This window comes from Atta colombica, unplaced genomic scaffold, assembly GCF_001594045.1.
Source record: "Atta colombica isolate Treedump-2 unplaced genomic scaffold, Acol1.0 scaffold126, whole genome shotgun sequence".
Lineage (NCBI taxonomy): Eukaryota > Metazoa > Arthropoda > Insecta > Hymenoptera > Formicidae > Atta > Atta colombica.
The window spans coordinates 1,056,290-1,063,013 of NW_017259213.1; the positions used below are offsets into that span (position 1 = coordinate 1,056,290).

Below are 6,724 nucleotides of genomic sequence, written 5' to 3' on the forward strand. Positions count from 1 at the left end.
TTATTATTCAGTGAACAATCAATAATTATTTTTCATAATTGCAATATATCTTTATTTCTGATATTATTACATTCTGTAAATGTCTGTTAAGAATTAAGTTAGGATTTTAGCATGCAAACGTCTCTTAATATTTTATATTAATATTATCACATAATTTTGATTCAAAATATATATATATATATATATATAGTAATTTATAAATAATATAAAATGTATAATTGAATGTTTTATTAAATGAATAAAATAATTAAATAATGTTAGGAACATATAAGATTCTTGTATTTGAAATAGCAATATATTGTAAAAAAATTAGGAAACATTAACAGAAAATAACTGAAACCTAATGATTCGTTAATTTTTAAATAACTGTAATTGTAATGTATTATTTGTCAGAATCGGTAATTTGTAACGGTAATTAGTTATTTTTTTGAGAGATCAGTAATTAGTAGATCAATAATTAGAGAACTGTAATTAGTTATTATTTTACAAAATAATTTTCCTAATCGTGCTAATAAGTTTACAAAGTACATTACAAGTTTATTAGAAATAAAAATAGGTAGAATTTTTATTTGTAATATGAAGTATTACAAAAGAAATTCTGTAACATTTTCTGTTATATTGAGATCGTTCAATTTAGAAATGAATTTCTTTCTGAAAATAAATATGTCTTTTTTATGAATTCTTAACGTATGATTTCGAATATCTTATAAACCTTGCATATTATCTAGAAGTAAGTACAACACGTTTGCTCACATCGATAAGACGCAATCATAATAGTGACGATAATTCACAATGTCGTATCTCACGTTGGCGCGTTAGAAAAACTTCAACATCATTGATTTACACCGTTTATATCGTGTAACATGCACCATCGGTTCGTGTTGGAGCATGTGCGTATTATGCACAAATTTGCACGCAATATTCTCTGTGGTATTGGTAAAAAGCAACATTAGATTTCCTTCTTTTTGTAAAACTTAATTTTCAAAGATACATATACTTCTTTTTTTTAGATATATAATTGAATTGTGAGCGTTATTTATTTGTAATTATAATAAATGTGATGTATCCTTTATCTTTCCAATTTTAATAATAAAATTGACTTTTTGGGCCTTCTTGGCTGGCTAAAGTTCGACATTGGCAAGAAATTGCTCCTGCATGGCAGGTACGTTCGTCGAACACCGCAACCGGTATTATTGCCGCGCGGAAGCCTATATCGCGTGCGATCTTCATTGCGTCGGCGAACACGTCCGAGATCGGCATGGTAGAGCGAGCCGTTCGAGAAGCAAAATGCAAACACGCCGCATCTGCCTGTTCTGCATACGTACGTAAGCGTTCCGCAAATTTTCGTACAAAGATTGACGCGCGCCGGAAATGAGATCTAGACCAAAACCAATTAATGTAAAATTATTTTGAGACTGCCCTGCCCGCGCAAAATTCGCGGAGTTTCAATGTTATTTAAAAATTTTTTTTAAGTAGAAAAAAAACCGTTCACTTTTAAAGCATCCTCCCAGTCTGTTCGTCATATTTAATAGTAAAATGTTTATTTAATATGACATTTATTCATTTCGATTTTGCAAATTGTTGTTTTATAACTGTAATTAATCTAAAAATTCTTGTATTTATTGTCATTTTTTATTTCGAAAGATAAAAATATCGCATTCACGTTCCGAACGTCTCGGTTTTATTATCATTTTACAAAAATATTATAGCAAAAGAAATTATCGATACTATCCTCGTTTCAATCGATGACGTGTAAATGTTTATGCGATAAAAGATTATTTTTTAATCAGTTTCGAGACTCTTCGCAAACTGTCGACAAAACCTATTTGTGAACAAGATCAATTTTTTATTACTTTTCATATTTTCAGTGATTGAGAAATAATCTGTTAGCTATTAATGAACTCCCCTCCCCTCTAATTTGAAATAAAAATTAAAGAATTTTGGAATTAAATTTAAATTTAATTATTATTTGTATGTTATATATTTATTTAAAAATTTTTTTTTTTTAATTAAAATTTGCAACTAATGTATTATTAGCTTATTATTTATGTATTATACAATTAATCTAATAATTTATTCTAAATTTTTAGTTTTCAGCAAAATTTGTATATTAATTATCTTTAATTTTCTTATTTAAAAATTTAATTTTATTTAATTAATATGTTTAATGTTTGATAATGCCATTTTTATGAGAAGAACAAAATATGATTATCATAGGAATTTTTTTTCTCATACTTAGATCCAGTTCCACAATTGATGGTTCTTAACCGAGGTTCAACTTATTCTCTTTTCAATTTTAGAATTGGAAAAAGATAAGAAACAAGTTAAACCTTGGTTAAGAGTTAATCATGAGTTATGAAACTGGGCCTTAGATGCGATATTTGCTTTTCTTTCTTGCACTCTACATCGCATAAAGAGTCCGCGAGACGGATTAAAATTAAATCGAGAACTTGATAAGCGTAGTCACAGTGATAATAATAGTCCTAGCGAAGCAGCATTGCTATCTCGGGCGCAGCTGTATTTACGCAAACGATTGAAAATCGTATTGAGAAACTAGGCTTAAAATTCGAATTTATCAGTCTTCACGAAGCCGTATAGGTATCGAATATATTATTTATAAGAACTTCGATTAACTTGCAATTTTTCGGGTACTCGCCCCACGCGAAACGCTTCGTTTCTTACGAAACGCTTACGCGAATTTAACGAGATAACAGGTACGATCAACATTCGAGTCGTATCGCCCGAAGATTTTATAACTACTGAACCGAACAGTGAAGCCGTTAATTAGATCGGCAAAACGACGTCATTGCGAGGACTAAAAGCCGTCTCGAGTTGAAAAATAATTTCGAGGATCGAAATCACGAGAGAGAATCATGTACTAAATTATACGAAATCAAATTATAGAAACAAACGTATTACAATATTAGACAGTATTATAGATTTGCTTGCGATATCTCGTGATTTTTTATTTTATCATTGAAATTGGGTATGTTAACAGAATAACGATCGTGTAACTTTTTCTGTAAGGCAGAAACGTGAAAAATGCAATTTTTTTTTATTACCTTCAATGATAAAACTTTTTACTTTTTTATATTTTCGGCGAAAAAGTTACATGATCGCAACCCAGATGATAAAAAAGTTGTTTACGACTTTAAATGTACGATATTATTCATACGAAACGTATAATTCATACAAAATATAAATATCCATAAGAACAACTCACAAGTATTTTATAGAGTTTTAATAATAAATATATTTTATTTACAACTATACTTGTTTTTTCAGCATTATTAACATATGATAATCGTGTCGCATAAATAATTAAAAAAAAATTTTGATTTGGCATTTAACGTGTTTCAAACTTTCCGGTTCAATCGAAGAAGCAACAATATAATTGCCTACAATATAATGCCGATGTCTTCGATGTTAACACATACACATGAATTTTTTTATCTAATTCGACCATGATATCGTCGATATCAAAGATTAAAGCTCCCAGTTTAAAGAATTACGCATCGCGACGGAGGATTGTTCACCAAGAAAAAATTCTGAAAACTTCATTATTGATATCGAAAAATTTGTCCTTGAATTACTAGGATCGATACGTTTCGATTGCATATCAAATTAGCGACGATCTCTCGGCCGTTCATTGATCTCGCAAACAACTTGGCCGTCTTATCAGCGAACGTGCGTGTCTTCGTCTTGATGTGTGTTCCACTGCCGAGACTTGTCAGCGTCGTGAAAATTCTCTCGGAAGATGCGATAATAGGTAGAGAATAGTTTGGTTGCAACAACGGTGGGTCGACGAGCGTGAAAAATCGAAGGCCTGTCGACTCATAGCCGGCTTATCACAGGCCAGATACGTTACTTGCCGTATGTTTACCGCAGTTGTGCGTGACGTCCGATTTCACGACTTGGATAAGGGGATCCACGATAGAAATACAGATTGTTATGTTCAGGCCGCTAAATGGAAAAGATTGCCAAAATCATCAAATTTATTCGTGTCCGAGATCTGCACGCGGCGACGGGAAAGACGGGAGAGTGTGTCATTTTGCCGCGACCATCGGAATTGTCCTTGACATTTTGCACGTTGTGATTGCATGATAATGAAATTAAACTGTTCTCAACCGAGTGCGAAGTGCCGTCGTACTCGAACGGGAGAGTCGACTGAATCTCATCGTCGGATACTTTGTGAGCACCGGTGTGTCACTGAACCTGATCTGACACGTGTATAGTTCTCGAGGCTGTTGCAAGCAACAGTACGGTGTTGTCTGCACGAGAATTTTTTTCTCACAAGCCTTCATTCTTGACGACAGTGTCGATGTCGTTGCATCGTTGTGCAATTTTTTTTACTATGCATAAAACTTGTTCAACGACAATGAAAGGATTTCGTTAGTCGTTAAAAGTTACAGAATAGGGACCTAACCGTTTTTAAGACCTTTCTACATTCGAGTTCACATACAGCTCAGAACTTACAGTAACGTTACAATATTACTGTAATATTACTAGAACGTTGTAATGTTGCAAGTGGAATGATCTATGTTGTACGAATTAAGATAGATGTATATCCATTACTAAACACATAATTAGTAGATCCAATTATTATAAACGAAATGACAAAAATTTTAAATAATAATAATTATAAATATTAATTTAAATATTAATAAGTTTTTCATAAATACGTAACTCTCTAAATTTGTTATTAAATTTTTATAAATATTTATTTTATAAACGATTTATTTAGAGTCGTACATATCATTGAAAGCTTAAAATTTTTGTCGTCCAATAATTGGGTCATGTTCACTAATTAATTTACCTTACATCGCGTCGTTATATATTGCAATTATGAATGTAGGTGTCTACCTTGTAATCGCGCTTTCACATTTTCATCCATTTTTGCCGAGCACGTTGAGATTGTACGTAATATCGCAGCTGTGATAAGCGCGTTCGTTAACGCAGAATGATAACTGGCCGGTCTCTTCTTGTAGCGCGACATATAATTTATAAAAAAAAGCGCCACGGACAACTTCGTGATAAAGCGGTTGACCAGCTCCGGTTTCTTTTTGAAAGCAGAGATTTATTTTAAGAGCATGAAAGTTCTGCGCTGAACCAGTGGGTGACGGGGCGGGATAAAGATCAAGGGAAAGAGAAAGAGAGGGAGGGAGAGAGAAGGTGAGGCAAGGGAGCGGTTTGAAAATAAAATCGAATCCACAGACACGCGAGCGATATGGCAAGATCATAACTTTCTCCGAACAGTTCTCCGAGATTCTTGCGAAACTTCGTACCGGTCTGCACACGCTGCCGGCTCGGCGCTCTCCGTATGAAAAATGTATACGAGCCTTTAATATCGGCAACGTGCCTAACGGAAAAGAGTACGCGGATAATATCTCCGTACCGGAGAGAATAAAGCGCCGATATATATAAGCGCGGTAGTTCACGAACGTTACGCGCACACGTAATATCGCGCTCGCTATTTGTAATTGCATATCGCACACGTGCTCGCAAATCGTCCATTTAAATGATAATCTTCAGAAAACGAATGCGGATCGAATCGACGTTACAATGGACTTACTGCGATCCTTAATTGTTGATCCTCGTATAGAGATGCGACGATAATGTCCATATAAAAATCCATATAAAAAGCGGAAAAATACACGAGTCTTACTCATGTCGTTCTGAGAATTAATTGCCAATGAGGAGACCGTGATTCTTATAAAATTGAAATCCGCGAGGTTTCAGTGACGTGGCTGAGTAAGCGATTATGACGTAATGGAACATATAATGCAGCACATGGCGCAATAAATGATAATCATTCATTGATTAAATGAATAATGCGCTAAATACTGTTTAATTGGATAATTCCAAAATTGTTTGAGAAAAGATCGAGATTGAAATAATTGTAGCGGTTGCGCGAATACATTTCCATCAGATAGATATCGAATTGAGCTTCAACGAATCGCTTTCATCACATATATTCTTTTTTTTTTCCTTTTTATCAGAGAAGTCTCGTGTCGAGAAAAGGCCGGTTCTCTCAGCACGAGTGCCTTTTACAAGAGTTTTCAGGTGTATGTGTTTAGTCATCGGGACATTATATATGTATCCGCGAGCCCGAGTTACGCGACTTTCACTCTGAAATGTCAACTGTTGTTTCACTTTTCAGCTCCCCCACCGTGCGAGCATCGATCAATCTGATTACGCACAACAAAGGGACGACTGTTGTAAAGCGATTTACGATTTCTCTCTCTGTATCTGTTTCAGGTGGCAAATACGACGGTCGCGTGTATACGACGATCACGATCACGGAACGGACTCATAATGGGAGGAAAGCGGAGGGATTATGACGCGAAAGGAGAAACTCGCAGAGACTCGGCTTGCGTCTTGTACACGATTTATATTGATATTTTTATCCTGTAATATTATCCAAAAATGATCAGAGAAAGGAACGATCTGCGAAGATTTCTTAGTGAAGCAGAAAATCATTTTACCGCAATACTTGTACTATAGAAATAATGAGAAAATATTGTATACATATTGTGGTACATTAGATTTAAAAAATGGCCAGCGTAAAGGATGAATGGATGTGTGTGAAATAAATTAATGATAAAAAAATATGAACAAAGTCCCCTTCTTGGCTTGTAATACTGAAGGTAATAAAGATTCTATTCTCTCTACTCTTTATATTATAAAAATATTACGAATTATAATATTTATATTTTAATATTAC

The 6,724-nt window shown here is 33.8% G+C and overlaps 1 long non-coding RNA gene across 1 annotated transcript in view; it reads left to right on the forward strand.

The window, feature by feature from the left end:
* Window positions 1-6,609, forward strand: part of LOC108684129 — an 11,481-nt gene extending 4,872 nt beyond the window's left edge. Inside the window, exon 2 of the long non-coding RNA XR_001931623.1 lies at window positions 6,259-6,609. This is a non-coding gene — a long non-coding RNA (uncharacterized LOC108684129). The remainder of the gene's footprint in view (window positions 1-6,258) is intronic.
* The last annotated feature ends 115 nt before the right edge of the window (window positions 6,610-6,724 follow it).